Source organism: Pelobates fuscus, chromosome 6 (genome assembly GCF_036172605.1).
Source record: "Pelobates fuscus isolate aPelFus1 chromosome 6, aPelFus1.pri, whole genome shotgun sequence".
NCBI classification, from domain to species: domain Eukaryota; kingdom Metazoa; phylum Chordata; class Amphibia; order Anura; family Pelobatidae; genus Pelobates; species Pelobates fuscus.
The window spans coordinates 222,071,280-222,093,233 of NC_086322.1; the positions used below are offsets into that span (position 1 = coordinate 222,071,280).

Genomic DNA, 21,954 nt, shown 5'->3' on the forward strand with positions numbered 1-21,954 from the left:
CAATGTATGTCTCCACTAATGATTATGTCCAATATCCTTCTTATAAAACACCTGTATGTCTTATCACGCTTGAAAGATAGTACAAATAAAGAATTAAAAAAAAAAAGAAAGCAAAAAAAAACAGCATACGGTATATCTGCAAATAGCAGATCCAGATGATGTGGGTCGCACCAGGAGTTGCACCAGAAGCTGGCTGTTACAAGAAAAAATAAAATAAATAAAACAAAAGTCCTAGGACAAACAAACCCAGAGTCCTTAATAAATCCAACATGTTTCGTCTTAATTGACTTCTTGAGGGATAAGTGTCCCCTCCTTGCTGACCTCCACTTAAATAGGACGAGTAATCTTCCAATGCGTGTCAGCTATGAAGAAAAACCCAAAAAATTAATATAAAGAACAATAGAGATGCAGAGAAATCAAAAATAATAAATAAAAATGAAATATAAAAGCAAATTATAAAAACGTAGAAAAAACTCTCTATCTATCTATTTTCTATCTTCAGAGCTAAGCTCCCCCTAGAGTAGGAGTAATTGCTGGCTGGAGTGATTAGCCTCCTTTTGGATTAAAGTAGAAAGATGGGTGATATCTTCAATCACTTGTTAAAGGAACAACATAAACACCATAACCACCTCATAGCATTGTAAGTGATTATGGTGAGTATATATGGCCTAAAACCATAGGCCTAAAACCATATGAAGCCAAATATATAAAAATAAGTATGCAGCCAGGTGGTGATAGAGAGTCTTGTACATAGCTATATAATATACCAAATTTATAAAACACTCTTGTAACGGGTCCATTGAGATCCAAACAAGATCCAATCCTGTAACTAGAAACAAGTATAAGAACGGATAGACAAAAATCATATATGAGAAAGGAAAGATATTATATATTTTAGATCTATCTATCTATCTATATCAATAATACCTGCCAAGTCGCTATCATTATATCTATACCTGCTAAGTCACTATCTTGGTTTAAACCTCGTTTTAATGTATCTAAACTGTAGATCCATTGGGCTTCTTTTCGATTCAGTTCTATTTGCCTATTTCCTCCTCCAATGTTTTTCTGCCAGATCAATACCAATGGCTATGAAAGTATCTCGGGTAAATAAGGGCATGTTTTGCAATGTTTTGGAACACTGTTCTGTTTTATTGTTTTTAATGTTGTAAAAATGTTCCACCCGTCTAGTGTGGAGTTTGCGTGTGGTCCTCCCGATGTATTGGGCTCCACAACCGCATTGCAATAAATATACGACAAAAATGGTGGAACATTGTATAAACTTATATTTTTTATTAGTGTATGCACTTTTAAAGCTATTGGGTTTTTCTTTTTTGATATTTACATGTAGAACATCTACAGCTAAAAAAAACCTTGTAGGTCAAACAATCAAGGGATCTTCTTATCTTTTTTTTTTTAAAAAGAAAGATTTTTAAAATTATCGGCTCTTCGACAATCTTTGTGTCCCATTGGGAAGATTCACATATACGTTTAGGCGAGGTTCGTGGGGACAGTCTTGTTCTATGGCAGCGCTATATTCCCTGTTATTTACATCCAACTTATTTGCTGTTTTGTTTCTTCTTATTCTGGTGTACAGAGGGCACACTGTTTTTAAGTGGGTTTTAAAGTTGCATTGTTAGTGGTTATATATTTTTTTCTGTGGTATTTTTTGCTTACCTCCTATTTAGACACTCCTGAGAGCCCCAAGCTAATAAGTCAAGCCATTTAAAACCATTTGCTTAAAATGTATGGTGCTAGGGCATTGTTGGCACCATAATCATTTACAATGCTATGAGGTGGTTATGGTGTTTATGTTGTTCCTTTAACAAGTGATTGAAGATACCACCCATCTTTCTACTTAATTAATCCAAAAGGAGGCTAATCACTCCAGCCAGCAATTACTCCTACTCTAGGGGCAGCTTAGCTCTGAAGATAGAAAAGAAAGCCTCTAAAGGTGGGAGGCTTTTGTACAAAACCTAAAATGAATGTAAGTTGGTTACCAATGGAAACAAATGATCCACAATCCCCTCCTTTAGAAGAAGACAATGGTAGATAATTGATAGAATATTTTGTGAAATATTTTAGTTAAGCACAATATGTTCCTGAATATGCTTGACAATAGGGACCTGTGCACCAAATATTATATATTCTAGCATGCAGCGCACAAGAACATTTGGACCATAAATATGCTGTTTATATAGTGTAATACAAATTGTCTCCTAGGTCATTTTGTCACATGTTTGAGAAGCCTGTAGAGTTGGGAGAGCTTAGGGCTGGAAATGAGCCATTTTTGCATCATTTCTCTATAAAATATCTGGCCATAGACCATACATGTGGGTTTGAAGGCTGTGAATACTTAAGACTGTGAAAATAAGCCAGCGAGAACCATATAATTTTGTGTGGTGAGTATGTCTGCTAGCATTCTGAATGTGCTGTCATGAGCAGGGCAATAATTATACGCCTCGATATTTCCTGGGATGAAAGGAAAAATGCGTCAGTGGAGCGACTATCATTTTGGGCTTTGATAACTACTCGAGCGACTTTATTACCTTAACCCATTAGCGTGTCCTGGCCAGTAACAGAGTGTTTATACAGTTAACCCTGAATATGAAAAACCTCTTGCCTTATTCCAGTAGTAAGGCTTGCATGACTTTGAGAAGGTTACATTATGCTTGCAATTCCCAGACAATTTACCATGTGTTTTCTTAACAAAAGGAAATGAGCTAGGCAAGATTGTTACCATCTTAGAGGGATTTTAGTTTAAATTGCTCTGTGACGTTTTGATAATCATTAAACACCCCTGAGGCTTTGAATGCCCTCTTATAGGTGACCGCGTATGAGTTTGGAGTTACAAAAAACAAACGAAAAAAAAACAACTCTTGAAGCATAGGAAGTTCACCTGTGGCTAAAAGTGAAAATTATGGCCCAGGGCAAGTACTCCAGACAAGTTCATGTAAAGGGCATGTTAAATTTCAACAGGGATTTAAACCTGGATTACTGAAATATTTGTCTTAAAAAAATAAAAATAAAATCCTGTTTGTGTAGAAACCGGTGAGAAAGTATGTGGATTTATTCACTAAACTGGCAATTATGTAGACTTGATAGTGCCATTTTAGTTTGAAATGGCTAAATTGGAGATTTCTGTTTCGTTATGGTTATTTTTGAGTAATTTGCACTTTCTTTATCAAATCTTCACTATGCCTGGATTAGTCTGTAAACCCCATACATGTTTCTCTATATATTTTGAAACAACCAGTTACTAACGTCTAAAAGCAGAATGTAAAGAAAAACTCCAAATTCCTAAAACACTTTTTTTTTTCTAAAAGTCTTCATTGCGTTAAGAGTGTCACCTAATTTTCACTTTATAAAAGTGCTGATTTCAATTATTGAATTTTTCAACAATCAGACAGCCGGTGTGTGTGCTCTTCCTGATTGCTTTATGCCCCAGCACAAATGAAAGGCATATGGTTCTCGACGCATTGCCAGAACAGTGGGGTAAGTGCCGTGCATGTGACCTGTGTCCCAGTACTTCTCTGGGAGAGAGGTTTTTTGGGGTTTTTTTTTTTTACAGGCACCGGGGGAGCGGGGAGGACACAAAATAAGCCCAGGAGATCCAACAACATTGCAGGGTTTAATTCAAATATTTCATTTACCCCAATTAAAATAACCGTCCATGTACCTCAGTTACTTCATTGTCTTCAATCCTTCACACCCAAGGATTTGGGAGCATATGCACTGTCCCTGCATTTGTAAATCAATGCCCTTTCTGTTTATATTGTGGAATTTCTACGACTCCTAGAAATTCTCAGATAACTGGTAGAAGCTTGCAACAGAAATAGAATCCATTATTGGATTGATTTAACTGAGTTCTATGAATTTTGTCCATAATACCAGACTAAAAGACATTAAAATATTGGAATATATTCTAAACAAATTTGGAGATTTTAAACCCATGTTACCAAAAAATATTCCAAAACAGTCCAAAATAGTGTGCATAGTACGATGACACTAAGTGCATGTCAAATGCTTCTGTAGAGAAGCACTTGACTGGCGGTTATAGCTGCATTAGAGAATCATATGCTGGTTGTCCTCCGTGCTTTTCTATGATGTGAACTAAAGTCATCAACTAGAGTCAAGAGTTTCCCTCAACACTGGAATATTTTTTATTTTTTTATGATTAAAAAAAAAAAAATAGAGAGATTTTTATTACTGTTCCTTTAGTAGTTGACTTTTAACTGAATTGATCAGTAGGTATCAGTGCAGTAGCTGTAATTTCACCATTGTTTATTCACTAAACAGTGCCATGTGAAAACCTAAACAGTATAAGCTGCAATTAAAGCAAAAACATGAGAACTCTGCAAATATGAGAACTATGAGAATGGGCAAAAGCTTAGAGAAGGTATTGGCAACCTTCTGCACTCCAGACTACATCTTTGCTAGCATTATGGGGCATGTAGTTCACAACATCTGGAGTGCCGAAGGTTGCCTACCCCTGGCTTAGAGAAATGCAATAGCTCAGGTCCTCAGAATAGTTTTTGCTCACTTGTGCCATTACAGAGTGAACTTATACCATTTGCATATCCAACTGATCCCACCCAGGGCAGTCCAGAACCGAAATTTCGGGAAGTTCCTACTGCACAAGAGATACAGCTACTCCCCGGATGACACTTTTTTGAGCCTTGTCAACAATATGTAAGCAATAATTGGAGGGTAAAATGGTCCAATTTTCAATTACTTCTTTTTAAAATACGCAGGCGGAAATTGAGATCTGTCTAATATTTATGAGTAATTACCATAATGCATACCCTTATTAGTATAGGTTTGTATGAGTTCTGTATTGTTAACATACAGTGATTTATGGCAATCTGACTTCAGTTTTATAGTTAATACAGTTATAGTTTCTACCAGCCAGAAACTTGGACCAGGACATGAATTTTTGAACCCTGTATGCAAACATGATAAAACTGCTCACTGATTGATGTAAATTCAGAATTTACTATTGTGAATGACCTACCATCACACGTTACATTTTGGAAAAGTTCATCATTATTCAGAGAAATCATGTTTCTAAGTTCCTTGCTGGACAGGCAAATGAGCACAAATAGACCTTTTGTTTCAGGCTTTATCCTGCATTTCTGCAGGCACCAATGGAGCATCATTTCAAACACAACCAATGCATGAGTTGTGATCGAAATTACAAATGACCAGACTTCAGTTTCAACCCTATGGGTCTTATCTGCATGATATCTGTTCTGGCCTAGGAGTTCAAGTCTTCCTGGCATTATATAGTTAATAAACGGGCCGATAACCAGAAACTGATCCAAACGAGCTGTTTGTTAGTAAAATTATTTTTCCAAATACACAATCAAGAAATGAGCCATATACAGTGTAAGAAAGCTGCAGTTTGCAAGTATTAAATAAACAATATTTTAAAATACTCTAATTTTTTCTGCTTCAGCAAATACCTACCTAATAAACATTTTCACTTTGACCTTCTTTGCTTAGTCATGTTTATTGGTAAGAAGAAGTTTATTTCCTTAAAGGGACAGCCCGTTTTACTCACCTGGTTCCAGCTCCGGGAGCCTCGTGAAGCCACGCCCCCCTATTTCGTCAAAATGCCAAAATAGACGGGCGCGAGCAGGGAGCAATCAGACGCTTCCATTTGGAAGTGTCATTGCTCCCTTGTGCGCATGCGCGGCTTCGCCACACATGCGCACATACTTCATAGGGCGGCATTCATGAAGTCCTGAGCGCACTACCGCGCATGCGCATGGTGTGTGCTGCCGCGTGCTGAATGACAGCTCAGCTCGCTGTCTGCTGGCAGGCAGGAGAGAGAAGGCGCGCACACAGTGCCTTCTCTCTCCTGAACATGTCAGACGTATTTTAATACTGCTGACGTGTACATGGCCTTTTTAGGGCCATATATGATAGGAAGTCGCTCTGGTGGCCGTCTGAGTGACGGCCACTGGAGGTATTCCTATCAATCAATGTAAACACTGTATTTTCTCTGAAAATACAGTGTTTACATTAGATTGCCTGCAGGGAGCTATAGATCTCACCCGAACAACTACATTAAGCTGTAGTTGTTCAGGTGACTATAGTGTCCCTTTAATCCGCATTTGAAATATTTTCGGGGTTCTTCTGACTGTGTCGATCTCGCAAGTAAGTATTCTGCCTGAAACAAGGTTATTTGTATTTATTTATATGTAAATGGATAATAAAATTATGAACTTTAGGCAAAAGTAGCCCAGTTGGAACTTCCCAATCTGCCTGTTTTGTTTTTTTTGTAACTTGTTATACTGAACAGTATTATATTCGTTAAAATAACATTTAAAAAAAGAAAGTTATTAAACTTACCTGTAATCAAGCGCTAGGACATTCTCCTCACTGAAGCCTGATCTGCTCATGGTAAGCTTAGGTCCGGACTTGCATACGCGTGTCACATGGAGGCGGAGTCACAGCAATGTTACGGTGAGGCCCGGGTCATAGCGCAGTGGCATTAGTCTCCTCCCAGAACAGCAGAGCGGCGCCTCACACCCTTTCCTCCTTGATCCCTGAGCCTGCTAATGTCTTCACTACTGTAAATATTTAATTCATATTAACTGAAATAAGGGGAGCTATTACTTGTATGACCCCTGCTAATAAAATCTACTGTTTAACTTATGTACACAGGAATATTCAAGGGGCACTATAGACACCAGAACCACTACAGCTTAACTTAACTAGATACCAGAACCACTACAGCTAAACATTAAATCTATTAGAGGTGCTATTAGAGGTGCTTCCTAGTCCAGTGTTGCACAACGTGCAGCACTGGCATTCACACTGAACACTCCTCATAGAAATGCATTGATTCAGTGCTTCTCTATGAGGAGAGGCTGATTGGTGCAGCGCAATGTTTTGCCACGCATGCGCAATAGCTCCCAATGCTTTCCTATGGGAAAGTGGTGGATTGGCAGAGATATACTCACACACTGCACATTCCTGTGCATTGTATTGATGAGGGGATATGTAATACACTCCAAACGGCACCTTACTTTGAATTCTATTGCCGTAGAGCTTGTGATACACTCACACTGCCCATTACTATGCGTTTTATGCTGAGGTGATCTGTGATGTACTTGCACATCTGCCGTGGAGCCATGCATTACACTGATATATGCTGCACATTACTGTGAGTTGTATTGCTGTGGAGCAATGTTTATGTTTACATTATGAAAGTTTACTGGTCCACGAGGTGTGTTCTTTTTTTTTTTTTTTTGGGGTGTGTGTGTGTGTGTTGGGGTGGAGGGTGTGATTGCATACTAGGGAGTGGAATGGCAGGATCCAGGGGGCCCAAGTAAATTCTTGCCAAGGGTCCAATCCTTATTAAAGACGGCCCTGTATAATACTTGTGTATTGCTTCCATTTATGCTTGCCTGTGGAATTTGGACAAGTGCTACTGATTATATATAAATACTTCAGTCAGTTTCCTTAAATCAATAAGCACCAAAACCCATTCATATGATAGAAAGGAAAAACGTGTATAAAAAAAACATTCTGAAGGTTTATACTTTTCTGAGACTTTATGAACACACCTAGCAAATGTTTGCCAAAGTAAGCATTTTGTTTTCATCGTCTTTCATATATTTCCTACAAAAAGATACATTTTCATTCCAGAGGAAGTATTGTTGAAATATTGTTCATGTGGCATTTAAAGAGGCACTGTCAAGACCCCTCTCCTCAAATATGAGTATTTCATAACTCATTTTGACTGTGTTGGATTTTTACTGAATTGACTTTGTCTAAGGATCCTACATAGATCTCCGTGCTGTACTCTCGTGCATGTGCGAGTACAGCAGTGACATCAAATTTCACAGACACATTTTTTCGTATATAGTGTGCGTAAAGTGAATGCAGTGTGTGTGTGTAGTGTGTGTATATAATGCAGTGTGTTTGTTTTGTGTGTGTACATAATGAATGCATAGTGTGTGTGTGTTTGTATAGTGAATGCAGTGTTTATATAAAGTAGTGTGTGTGTGTGTGTGTGTGTGTGTGTGTGTGTGTGTGTGTGTTTTTCTGTAGGTATGTAATTTGGGGGGAGATGGCATTTTGTATTTAAATATTTTGTTTAATATTATTATTATTTTATTTTCTTTTAGTCTCCCCCTCCCTGCTTGTTAGCTGGCCAGGGAGGAGGGATATAGCATTCACTGGCGGCCCAGTGGCATGGAAATTACAGAGGGGGCACGCAGTAAGCTCTTGCCTTCCCTTCAGCTCCCCTGTCTAACTCGAAGCGTTGCCATGGTAACCCGCAGCAATGATCTGACGGCCGCATAACTCGCAAGATTTACACAGGGGAGCTGCTGGGAAGGTAAGTAAGCGCTTGCTGCGGGCCCCCCCAGGACCGCCGGGCTTGTGAAGTCCTGGTATGTATTATCGCCAATATCGGTATCTCTCTATTGGCCGATACCGATATTGTCGAATATCGGCCTATAATATCGGCCAGACCAATAATCGGTCGATCCCTAATCCCTGGTATATAGGGTATAAGGAAACCTGATATTACAAATGCTGGGAACTGACAAGTTCAGTTCCCCTTTTAAACTTGGACTTGCATATTGTGGTGAAGAAGAAAAACATTTTGTCATTATCTATTAGATTTCATATGGCATAGAGCTGGTTGATAAATGTGGCTTAACATGCTTTTTGATTTTGGAAGCAGTTAGAACATCCTGAAATATTATATAGATAGGGAATAGCCAGGAAACTACTTTGTAGGATGCCAAAACACAGTCTCTTATTCCAAGCGGTACTCGTTTTGTTTTTTTTTATTGTTTTTTTAAATGGTGACATGTTACAAGCTTTTTTGCATTCTGTTTTTCTTTACAATAACCTTTTATTATAAAAGCTTTTATTCCAATGCCACAAACGAGCTGAATTAAACATCATATTGGGAAATATGTTTGCTAAGTCTGGATGCAAATATTTTCATGAGGCTGGAGAATATTTTCCTTGAAGCCTGATCCTACCATTAGTTGTAGTTGGAGTGCTGTAAGGGTGATAATTTATTAGAATGTTTACGTATCGAGGCTCCTTTACTGGGTGAAGGGGTGAAAGTAACTCTAACAGAAAGTTATTTTTGTTACAAATTAATTAATTGCATAAACATTACATTTATTTTTACAGAATGATACATCTAAAAAACTGCCTAGTCCCTTCTATACCATCTGGTTCAATGAGTGGGGCTTACAGAAACGGATCTGTGTAGAGCAGGGGTAGGCAGCCTGATGTTTTAAACTACCTCTCCAATAATGCTTTTACAGCCACAATGCTGGCAGAGCATCATTGGAGATGTAGCCCACAGCTTCTGGAGTGCCAAGGGTTGCCTATCCCTGGTGTAGAGACTAGAGTATAGCAAGGGGTTACATATCTCCATATGAGTTGCAAGTTGGTGCTGAACAGGAGCTGGCACAACCTCCCACAGCCATAGTAGAATCCAAGAATGTTTGTGCACACAAAAGTAGCAGTTGCTATCCAATCAAAGTGCAACATTCTGAAATCTGTGATTGGACAGCCATAGTAAGTCTGGGCGGGGTTAGAAGGCAGAGAGAAGTTCTGAAAACTCTTGCAAACTGTTCTTAGATATACCGCCAATGAAAAAATAAAAATGCATAATTAAATGCACGTATTCATTGGGAGTATATCTACTAAACAGTGATTTATTGTGTTTGGACATTGGAGTTTCCCTTTAAATTTGAAATGCACTTTTAATTCCGAACAATTCTCACTTTAGTAAATAACCCCTTGTGCTTATCAAATATTTTAGAGTTATAAGTTATGGTTTGGATAACTGTAGAAGAATGTGAAATATGTATTATATGTTTATATGGATTTAAGAAATAATTGTATAAATAAATACGTTCTATATTTATTTCAATAATTCATATTTTATTTCTTAGGCACAACCCTTCGTCTGACTCTGTATGGCCAAGACAAATGTATTTCTATAAGATTCAATTCTACACAAGAGATGATCTAAAGAAACACCCTCTATATTATTAAAGTGGGCTAACAAAGCAAAAAAGGTATGTTTCATATAATACCGTAACTAAATGTTCTCTATGACAAAGAAAACTACGGTATTTATAAACCCTGAAATCCTAATTTATTCAATTTATGAATAGGGTATGGGGCATAAATTGCAGCTTGTTATTCTGTTAAGAACAATAATCTTTCATCAGTATATACATAGTCAGTGGCTTTTGATTTGTGTTTACACCTACTACATATCAACTTATATAGAAGTTAAAAATAAACAAAATAGCCCTTGGAATAGTTTGAAACTCAAACATTCTCTAGGGATTTGGGACTATGGTTACTACATTGTGTAACACACTTGCTGCAGATTTAATGCCTTATGTTCATACTGTAAATTTGCCATTCAACCTAATCTCAAAAATACTGTATTGGATTGAGATTTGTGGACTGTGCAGAACAAGAATGTAAAATTAATGCTGAAATTATGTTTGCATTACAAATCACAACGTCAGATAATGCTAATGTGTTACTGTGCCTATTCATGCCAAGAAAACAATCTCCACACCTTAATGGCATCGTTAACGCAAGGCATAACAGTGGAGTTATGCACCTTCTATTCAAATTCTATCAGGGACAAGGATTCATCAGGCCAGGAAACAGTCCTTGGATCTTACACTTTATTTTTTTTTTTAATTCTTTGCTAATTGCACCTGAATGTATTCTATTTTCGATTTGTAGTGGACAGGATTGGAATGCAACTCACATGAGTCCTCACTTTAGTAAAAAAACCCTGACTGTGTCAAAGTGGATTCAGTGTGAATTTTACATTTATAGGACACTCCACTGCCTAAATAAAATAAAAAAAACTAACAAATATATATATAAAATAAAAATCATTGTTTAGTAGATATAAACCAAATAAAAACTTGCATGAATTTATTTATGCTTTTTTAATTTTTATTTTAATTGGGTTATATCTACAAACGGCTTGCAAACCTACAGTTCTCATGTCTGCTGCCTTTGCAAACCCTCTCCTTCTAATCCCACCCACTTTCTGTGGCTGTCCAATCACAGACTTCCCAATGCAGCTCTATTAGAAGTCTCTGCAAGGCAGGTCCACTGAGCTATCCAAATCAGGAAGTAACAGAACTGGTTGTTTGATGGACTGCCATAGGGGTGTACCTGGTTTAATTTATTAAAGTTTACATTTCTATTAAAATCTGCACTTTTTGTGTAAAAGAAAAAAAAAGGTTACATTTTTCACACACAAAGCATTTAAAGCTTGAGTGCTTTAGGGGTCTGCAGTGTCTCTTTAAGGCCAGCCTGAAAGCATAGCTGACTTAGACATTTTTTCCAGTACAGTTATTTTAACCTTAAATTGGAAATTCACTATGAATTCTCACTGTAGTGAGTAACCCTGTGTGATTGTTCAGCGGCGATGCCTTTCTGCAACTTATTTTACCTGTATTCTTTGTCTTACATTCCTATTCATATGTTTGTTTTATACTGAGCTACGTATTATTTTTTGGTACATTTCTTCTATAGTTTTGGTTATAGCAATGCACTATAGCTATCTCTACCAACCATATATAAACCTATATCTTCTGAAACTCCCCCCAAAAAGATGGAGGAAGTTACCAGACGTTTTAAGGGGCACTTCTTAGCAAGCACTTCATATATCTGTGTCTTGACTCACCCGTGCCAGTGGTATGTATTTGTATTGTGATTTGATAATAAAGAATTTGAGGTCTACAGGTGAGCAACACCGCTATGTTGTTTCCTGCAACATGCGTCCCCCTCCTATCATGCTTGAGTTAGGTATGTTAGATATGTTCATCTGTGTAGTTTTAAACCAATACATCATGATTCTGCATTGTGTTAAAGATTCAAGAGGATATGCCAGATGACAGGAAATGTTGGTGGGGGAAAAAATGCTTACTTTTTGAAAACTGTTTCTTGGAATTATTACAATTGTTAAATGTATTTATTTTATGTGTGCCGCCCATTCCCAGTGTGGCCTTAGGGGTGTGCGAGCTGTTCGGCCGTACAGGGCCCATGGAGCAGGACGCGCCATGCGGCTGACACAGCTCACATGTGGCCGGGTGACAGGAGTGCAGGGGAGCTAAAGCAGGTACCCGCGTGGAGGATTTCATTATTCTCCACCCTGGTCTATGGGGGAAAAAAAAATTGGGGGGGACGGGGCTAATACCTACCAGAAGAGGGGGGGGGCGCACCATAAAGACTTTTCGCACAGGGCCCTAAGGCCGGCCCTGGCTACTAGATATTGTTAAACAGAATAGTTGAGATTTGACATGTGCACATTCAAGAGGTAGCTCATATTTTTCTGTAATGTGAGAACAGCAGACTTTTTTTATTTTACTCACAGTACTTTGGTGATGGACAAAGTCTAGTGCTAAGTCTGAATAAACTGCTTAATACACGGAAAATCACCATAGATTACTTTCGCAGACTAGTGAAATCCATGGCCTTTTTTGCTTATGTAAGAAGAAGAAGAATAAAACAAAAAAAAAAAAATAAAAAGAATAACTGACTGACCTTTTAGACAAATGCTCATGCTGATTTGGAGATCTTGCCATGTAAAATGATATAATGTTGGCTTCTTTGGTGGAATATTGCCATGTAGTTGTCCAACTGAAGGGTAAAAGGTCGTAAAAAAGGCCTGCACCTTGTTTGCAGTGATTGATTTAAAATGTTCTTCAAAATCCTGATGTTTTTAATTTATAGTGAATTGAAAAATTCCTGACAAATTCCAACCGTGCTTTTGAAAAGGGGAAGGTACGTAATCAACATTGAAATCCTTTGTAAGTTATTAAAAAAAATAAAAAAATAAACCTCCTGTAAGGTATATGGCTATATTGTATTTTTGCTTCAGCATGTGATTGCGTGGCAGCTAGAAAAAATGTTTAAGAAGATTATGCAGATCAACTATAGAGTGTGCAGTCAGTTTACCAATAAGCAAAACAAAACAAAACCAATACAAATTCTATATTTTTTTTTCAAGGGTATAGCTTCTGCCTGAAGGCGCATATAAGTTTAAAATTTCTATATTATTTTAAAGTGTACATGTTAACGTTTACACAACATATTACATTTTATAGAAAAATATAATTTTTTTACATTGTTATATGGTTATTGCAGCGGTGACCCTGAACAAATGAATGTAAGCTGCTGATTTGTACAGATTGTGGTCATTGACAGGGCACTTACTTCATCATGATGTAGGAAGACGTTATCAATCCTAGTAGAGTTGCCTATTGGATTTTAGGATGCACTGAATGGCCAATGACTGCTTGACAAGAATTTCTCTGTGTTCAAAGTGAGTGTCATTTTTAAGGCCAAAGTACATGAACTGGAAGCATAACCGACTGGGATAATTGTTCCAGTTTGGCTGTTTTGACCTTAACAGGTTCCTGTCATGCCCCCGATATGCTAACAAATGTATAGAATGTGAGAAAAAAACTATTTAAAAGTAAGGTGTTTCTCTCACATCTCAGTCAAAACTTGTTACCCAGTCCAGACCTTCTCTGGTTGTCCAATCACAGATAATGCAGCTCAATTCTTTGCAAGACAGATGCTCTGGGTAGTTGCTGCCTCTTGAGTTCAGCTTAACTGAGCTAACCAAACCAGGAAGTAACAGGAAATGTTGTCTAATTGAAAGCTAGGGGGATGACAAATGCATAAAAGTGACACTTCCTTTTGAAATCTGCAAATTTAGCAAAATGAAAAAAAAGCGCACACATTCTTCACACACACAGCTTTTCAGCAAGCTAAATTGCTTTAGGGATCTAGTGTTCCTTTAATAGAACAAAGCATCAGTTATAAAACTGATTGAAGAAAATTGCACTAAATTGCAATTATTTTACTTTTATTATGCAGCACCCTTATCCAGAGTGTGAATTACTCGTCTTCAAATGAAACCCAGAAATAATTATCAAGCGTACACTAATATTTTAGTTGTACCATTTTCCAGCTAATTAATCATGTCACATCTTGACATGTGGAATGTTTCCTTTCTGAAAAGCCTTTTTTTTTTTTTCTTTTCATTGTTTCCGGAGTGGAGTTAACCACAAGGAATTCACACAGTGACTCCAGGAACATGGTAATTGTGGGAGGCATGCTTTGTGCAGTTATTCTCTAGAATTACAAAGCCATGGTCAAAATGGATACATTTTTGGATAGCAACTGAAGCCTGCTCATGGGAAACTAGTGCATTTTTGTATTTCTTGAGAAATTGTGGTTTAGCGTTCCATCCATATTCTATCACAATTTACGTTTTTTTTTTTAAACTTTTAGAGAAAAATAAACGAATATTTGTAAATAAATTGTTTTAACCTTTTGAGGATAATAACCTACAGAATGTGCTCAGGATAAGAACCATAATGGCAAATTACAAGTGTTCTCTAATGCTGAAAGGGAACATTTGGCTTTAGTGTTATCTGTGAAGTGGGGCTCACTGCAGGAACCTGGGAGACCCATTCAGGTAAGTATGGCTGTTCTAAGCAGTGGGACAGCGCCAGGGGATTCCTGACACCATAACCACTATTGTGGGATATATTGGTTATGGAGCTTAAAGTGCCTCTTTAAACAGGGTACTGTGCATAAATGTCAAAATAATTGACATTTATTCACAGTACCCTGTTTAAAGCACAGAACCCTGTATACTGTACAGTTCTCCATCTCACCTCCACCTTGGCTGTTTTGGTATAAAACTTTCAATTCTGGGGGCGTGGCCTGGACGCAGAGCCGAGCGGGTGCAGGACAGAGCTGCTCCCGCTCTAAACGACAAATCTGTCAGGAAAAACGCAGAAAATCAATCTCAAAACCCGACAAATGGGCCACCTACAGAAAGCTGCTGATAAGGGCTACGCATTGGTACCACACATCAGGTACCGATCGCAGAACGCCCGACAAAGCGACCCGAGGCCTACAAGCATGGCCGGCGTGGAGGAGGCGGCCGCTCCTCCGTCGCCAGCGACGGCTTCCAGACGGAGACTAATCCCACGTTCCCCCCCCTATGGACCGGTGGGGGTTATCCCGGTCCCAGCTCACCCTTACCTGCTGCCAAACGACGACGGGGCAACCCGAAAACGACAGCCACTCTGTGCAGCTGCTGCCAAGATGGCGGACTCCACACGGACCCCCACCACATGGGACCTAATGGAGCCGCTGGAGGTCCGCATCGACAAGCTATTCACAGCCTTCTGGGCGAGGCTTGAGAGCAGACCACGAAACGTGCAACCACCGCCCGGCCCACCGCACTCTCCCCACCATGCACCAAGCCTGTTCTGCCGGACAGCTCCCGAGTCACACACCGACAAGCGGCAGAGAGGACGGGTGAAGCCAAACACGCACTCCAAACCACCTCACCACGGCGGCAGAGTCTCTACCAGGCCCAAAGATGTGCCTCAAAGCCCAAAGCTTGACCAACGACAGAGACGCGGTCCTGAAAGCCGCCCACGATGCCTTCCCAGGCTGAAGACCACATGGAGTCAAACTCCAAAACACCGACCACACCGTCGGAGGCTCACCCGCCGCTGGCGGCGGCAGAACACCAGAGCCCCACATGACGCCCGCAGAAGGGATGACCCGGCCTCCTCGAGTAACCGTGTCAGTGGACCACAGGTGAGGGCCTTCACAGAGGCCTGGGGCAGGCAGTCGGCTGCCATCGGTCCGCACCGAGCCGCACCCCTATGGATCTCGCAAGCTGCTGGAGACATCTTTCCGACTCCTCAGACGTGCGCGGCTGCACCACCCAGCAGCGGTATAGGCTGAACTAACCTCTAGCAGACAGTCTTACTACCATATTTGGCTATGGACTACTGGGACATTACCTGCTCGGCTACACGACCTCTTTTTGCTGGACTTCTGTTTGTAACTTAACCTCCAAGTTGAATGTTAATTCCCATGTTTAAATATGTCATACATACAAATACAACGGCTAGGCCACGCATACTGTCGTACACCCTCACACGCATAGATGAGATTAGGGGATTGCAATATACCTGCTTGTCTCCCTAAACTGTATTTGAGAGTAAGCCCCAACACGAAGATCTACCACCAACATACACGGTACATGTACCTTTCATGATGTTGCTAACTACTGTCTTCCACCAAACCTTACACACGCCAAGCGATCTAGATGCAACAATTAAGGTTTGGAGCTATTGCATACACAAGATGTCCTGCTGATTGTAACTAACCATAATGAACATACTCTATGTGTACCTCAATAACTTAAAGCCTACCTATAGATCCCACGAGGTCCTCATAGTCACTAATCTTATACCTGCATCTATCTTGATTCATATGTCGCCTTACGCAGCTATTTAGATTAAGCAACTTACTCGAACATACAATAAAGCTGTCCAGCATGGGGGAAAAGGTTAAGCTATTGTATCCGCCCTATCTAACTACGCTAGCAGATTATGTTCCGTAAGCAATGATCACTAGCATGTTCTTTTTAATATGTATTTCGTTCTCCAAGCTTGTATAAACCTGTTTACACGACGTTCTAAAAAACAAAAAATATGGCAGTCTTTCTTGGAGGTGTCTTGCCCACCACCTTGCTACCGCAAACTTGTGTTACCCTGCAATGCCTCCTTTTTTCTCTTCTGTACCCCATAACGCATATGCCATAATAAAAGAAAGATTTACAAAAAAAACTTTCAATTCTTTGTCGGTGGTCCAGTATTAAAGGACCACTATAGTGCCAGGAAAACAAACTCATTTTCCTGGCACAATAGTGCCCTGACGGTGCCCCCACCCTTATGGCCCCCCTCCCGCCGGGCTGAAGTTGGAGGAAGGGGTTAAACACTTACCTTTCTCCAGCGCCGAGCTCCCTCGGCGCTGGGGACTCTCCTCTGCCTTCCAACATCATCGGCTGAATGCGCGCGCACATTCAGTCAGTCCATAGGAAAGCATTCTCAATGCTTTCCTATGGATGCTGGCGTCTTCTCACTGTGAAAATCACAGTGAGAAGCGCGGAAGCGCCTCTAGCAGCTGTCAATGAGACGGCCACAAGAGGCTGGATTAACCCATATGTAAACATAGCAGTTTCTCTGAAACTGCTATGTTTAAAGCAGGCAGGGTTAATCCTAGATGGACCTGGCACCCAGACCACTTCATTAAGCTGAAGTGGTCTGGGTGCCTATAGTGGTCCTTTAACAGTTCAATTGTGATATGTTGAATTGTAGTGAATAAACCAACTGAGAAAAGAGAGACACTAAGGAATCCATGTCTTGCACTGAATCACAATACCTCAACATCCCCAATTTGTTTTTGTCATCAATATGTCATAGAATTTCTGTGTTGACCTGAAAGATTAGTAGCTTCTTCTATAGGTTTTTTTTTTTTTCCCTCTCATTTTATTATGAATTTATATATTAACAAAAAACAACATAAATAAGTAGTGCTCGTCTCTTGTACTACATACTGTATGTAAGACAAAAAGCTCATAAATATCTAATCTGTACGTGATTAAAGGATGTAATATTTAAATAGCCATGAAGATAAAAACATCTGCCACACTACTTGTAAATAAGCTTTCTGTTCCATGAGTTAAATACTTTACAATAACTGATTTACCGGTAATCTTTTCTGTTATCAGCCAGAAATTCCAATTTAATTAGTGGGACCCATTCCCCTAATTACAATGGCCTGCTGTCATTGGCTATGTTACTGGCATCAGAGGTCACTGGCTTAATTTCAGTATTTACCTAGACATCTGCAAGTTGCTTTAGCAGGCTAGAACGTTTTTCTTTGAATAGTAAAGCCGCTAGTATAATGTTTTTTTGAGTTCTAGTAAATCTAATGAACAATACTATGTTGCTCTATTTTTAATTTTTTTATTTGTAGTATTAACAAGGTCAAACTGTGTAGATGTGAGTACTTAGAAATCAAAAGGTAACACCCAGTGTGTCAGACTCTATTTAATATATGTATATAATAAAATATAATACATAATATACAATATATAATATGTGTATGTATGTATTTTTATACTTCATGCATATGTGTGTATTTTTTATACTTCATGAACATTAATCAGTTCTTTACAGAAAGAGCTAGTGTTAGGAGCATTGCTGGTCTTAAAGGGACATTATAGGTACCCAGACCAGACTTCACCTTATTGAAGTGGTCTGGGTACAGTGTCACTGAGACTGCCTCTAAAAGACAGCCACTAGAGTTTCTTCCTGGACTTACGCTCTGCATCAGGACATCCAGTGTCAGAGAAAACTCCATAGAAAGCATTTAGGAAATGCTTACCTATGGGGAAGGCCTCAGACATGTGTCGCATATGGCATTAGGATTTTTTTTACAATTTTTTTTTTTTTAAACCCCTGAAGGTAAGATGGCACTTAGGCACTCCTGCCACCATAACAGCTTGATAGAAATAACACTTTTTATTTGGGGTGGGAGTGTTCCTTTAAGAATATTAAGCAGAGGACTGGTCCCATAAAGGTGACACAATTTAGTGGACCTAGTAATCGTTTTAGTAAAACTCGTAAAAGCTAATTTTAGATTATGACCTCCCAGAAATTAGGTACTCTGAGGGCAGTTTTATGGACTTAAAGTATCACTAAAATACAGTTTAACTTAAAGGAGCACACCAGACCCCTAAAGCCCTTTAGCTTGTTGAAGTACTTTATGTGGAAGTGTGCTTTGTTTGTTTGTTTTTTCCTTCATTTTACAAAATGTGCAGATTTCAATAGAAATTGACACGTTTACAAATTAACCTTGTTACACCCCCTAGCTGTCAGATAATCAGCCCTGTTACTTCCTAGTTGTGCAGCTCAGTGGAGCTAAACTCAGTAAGCAGGCACTTGCCCAGAGCTCCTGCCTTGCAAAGACTTCTCATTGAGCTGCATTAGGAAGTCTGTGATTGGACGGCCATCGAAAGTCTGGGCGGGTTTAGAAGGGGATTGCTTTCAAAGGCAGCAGACAAGACATCTGCAGATTTTGCAAGCTGTTTTTAGATAGACAGTTTTTTGTTTATATTTAGCCTATATTAATCAATAACTTGTGTTATATATATATATATATATTGTATACACACACACACACACCGTTTTCAATCATACACCTATATGTTCATATGCAGATCAAAATGTGTAAATACTAAGTTGGCTATATATTAAAATAAATATAATTTAAATGTATATTTTTTACCTCTTCAGTTAAACATCCAACTAGCAAGTAGTATGCATTTCAAGTTGCTCTTGAATTTGACCTCTTTATTTTCTCTGCCTATGAGTAGTAATGTGAACCTTATGGCATTTCCTTTGACACTTGTTAGCCACACGCTTCCATATGCTATTGTTTTTGGCGTTATTCCAGAGTCTTTAAACTTGTCATGCCTGCTATTCCTGCCAATCTCTTTGATCTCTCCCACCATAGCCTCACTTTTCCTGCAGTCCTAAAATTTCTTTGGGAAGGCTGGGCCGGAATTGTTCAGAGTGACTCCTGCACAGCCTGATGTACGTTGGTACTTCACAAGCACTGTTAAATTATTCAGCTTGATAAATAAGTGAACGACTCCTGGATGCTGCAAACGTACCATGCCATTCACAGCAGCATATAAATACAGTAGTCGTTTCGTAGTCACATTCAATTTAAGCACAATACCACATGTTTTCTTGCTGATCTATCACGTTCTTTTGTATGCACTCAAACATAGACCTAACATGGATTTTGACATTTGTTAGTGTTGATTTTCCGGCATTTAAAATATGATCTGTCACATTAAGACGAGTATTTTTCATGTGACCAATTCCAGTATGTTTTCCATATTGAGCTCTGAAAGAGGAAAGCGAGTTTGGTTGACAGTGAAGTATGCATCTTTTAATATTTGGTAAAATAGGAACAAATGTTCAAGGATGCAATGTATACACTGCATATTCTGTTCTGACATCACATCCAAGGCCGGTTTTCCCATTAGGCAGAGTGAACCTACAGGCGTATGAATGATGGTGCGTCTGCTCTTCCCTTTTGAATCCTTTGCCAAAATGCCGCACACATGGTCAGTCGCCCACAGAGAGTCCTCCAATGGCATCAAGCTTAAACAAAATGCCTCTGCTCTGTCTGAGTGGGTACAGCAGTCATCTTGGGACAATAGAGTAGAAACGATGCAGACTGGAAACTGGCAAGTTGTAAAGAGCCAAATGAGAATGCAGAATAAGGGAGTATAAACTAGGATAAACCCTATCAGTCCTAATGTAAAAGGGGTAGGGGGGCACAGGCAGTAAATGTAGGGAATCGGCCACCTGCCCTGCCTTGAGTTGACAAACAGGCTGCAGTTGTAAAAACTAAGAAAAACACCCCTTGGTTCTGGAATAACTCAAACCACAGTAGGATCAAAGTGTTCCAGGGGCAACAGAGGTACATTCTTCAGCAGTAAGTAGTTCTAAAACTCATGCTGTATGCTCAATTTAGGTTATAGCAGATGAGCTTCTCCTATTTGTCTGCTTGATCTGCAGTCAAGCCCCACCTCCACCCATTAATTTTGCTTCTTGTCATGACAAAAGATGCAGAACCATCTCTACAAAAGCTAACTAAGAGTTTAGCAGAGGCCCCTCTTTTCAGTACCAGATCTCATTATGTAGAATGGATGTTTAAAATGTTTGATATTCAAATAACATTGCCATTTGTGGCTGAGCCAAAAATAATTTGACTTTGCAGTTGCTATCCTATGCATGTTAGTGTTTCAGTAACAGAGGTTGCTTCCCCACTACCTATAGCTGTCCTCTCATCCTGCCCTAGCAAAAGTGCGTTGGTTGGAACAGAGCCGGCCTTAAGGTACCCCTCCCTGACCGCACACCCCATCGTTCAATACCACACATTGTTTAAAACCTCCCATTCTAATTAAGTACTTGTAAGTACAATATATGTATAATTATTTATGACTGTAAAGTACATAACCCCACCTGTTCTCCTGGCTTTGGCTACCTGCCTGTTACCTGGCTTGCCCAGCAGTGAGTGCATTGCTTGGTTGTCCTTTTTCTCTACCCCTTGCTTTACCTTATCCCTTCACCCGGACAGCCTGCCTCTGCATGGAGGAACATTGAAGAAATACACCTTTCTACAACTTGCAGCTTCCCCCACCTGCCTTCTGTCTGGCAACAGCTCTCTCCTTATTGCCTATCTCTTCCAACCGTGTCTCCGTCTGCCCTACAGCCACCTGGCCGCCCTACTGGAGGTCTGGCTGGCTTCTTTAAACACACTTCTCTCCCAACTGACACATGCCTGGCTACTAGGCAGGTCTTAAAGTTACTTGCCACTTTAAATGCACTGTTTTTTTTCTCCAAATGTTGAGTGCGTTACTGATCCTTAGCACTTTGCAGGGAGAGCCATGGGTTTTCATAAAGTTGTATTTGGCCATTCCCAAGACTTGATTGTTGCTGCGGAAGCAGTGGTATATGATTCCCTGCTCCTATTTTTCTTCAGCCTTGCAGCTTGGGGGAGTTACAGTACCGGAAGGAGTGCTTAACGCGGAGTGACATCGAGGAAGCAGGGTATGTGCACCCAGGCATAGCTGCCCCACTCTTCCATTGCAAGCTGTATGAGCTTCAAGGGCGCCCCTATTACCATGGCGCCCTGTATGGCTGCACAACTCTAATACCCCAAAGACTGGGAATGCTTACCAACATAGTCAGTGATAATTCTTTGTGTAGTGTGTTTGGGCATTTAAGTTTATGAAATCATGCCACAAAAAGTGGTAGTTGGATTATTTTTATTTTTTTAAACTTTTCCTAAATGATTCATATAAACCTCCATGGCACATATAACATTTGAATGGGTTATTATAATCCTTTTCTTAAATGTGTATTTAAAAAAAAATTAAAAATAAATTACAATGCCCTATTGTGCACTATCCCATTTTCCTTATTTAACCCCTTAAGGACACATGGCATGTCA

At 39.5% G+C, this 21,954-nt stretch overlaps 1 protein-coding gene across 4 annotated transcripts in view; it reads left to right on the forward strand.

Annotated features, from left to right (window-relative positions):
- PTPN13 (protein tyrosine phosphatase non-receptor type 13) overlaps window positions 1–21,954 on the forward strand; it is a 264,870-nt gene that overhangs the window by 33,006 nt on the left and 209,910 nt on the right. For all 4 annotated transcript variants that reach the window (XM_063458775.1, XM_063458777.1, XM_063458776.1 and 1 more), the window contains exon 2: window positions 9,942–10,067. The gene's annotated coding sequence lies outside the window, so the exon portion shown is untranslated. The remainder of the gene's footprint in view (window positions 1–9,941; window positions 10,068–21,954) is intronic.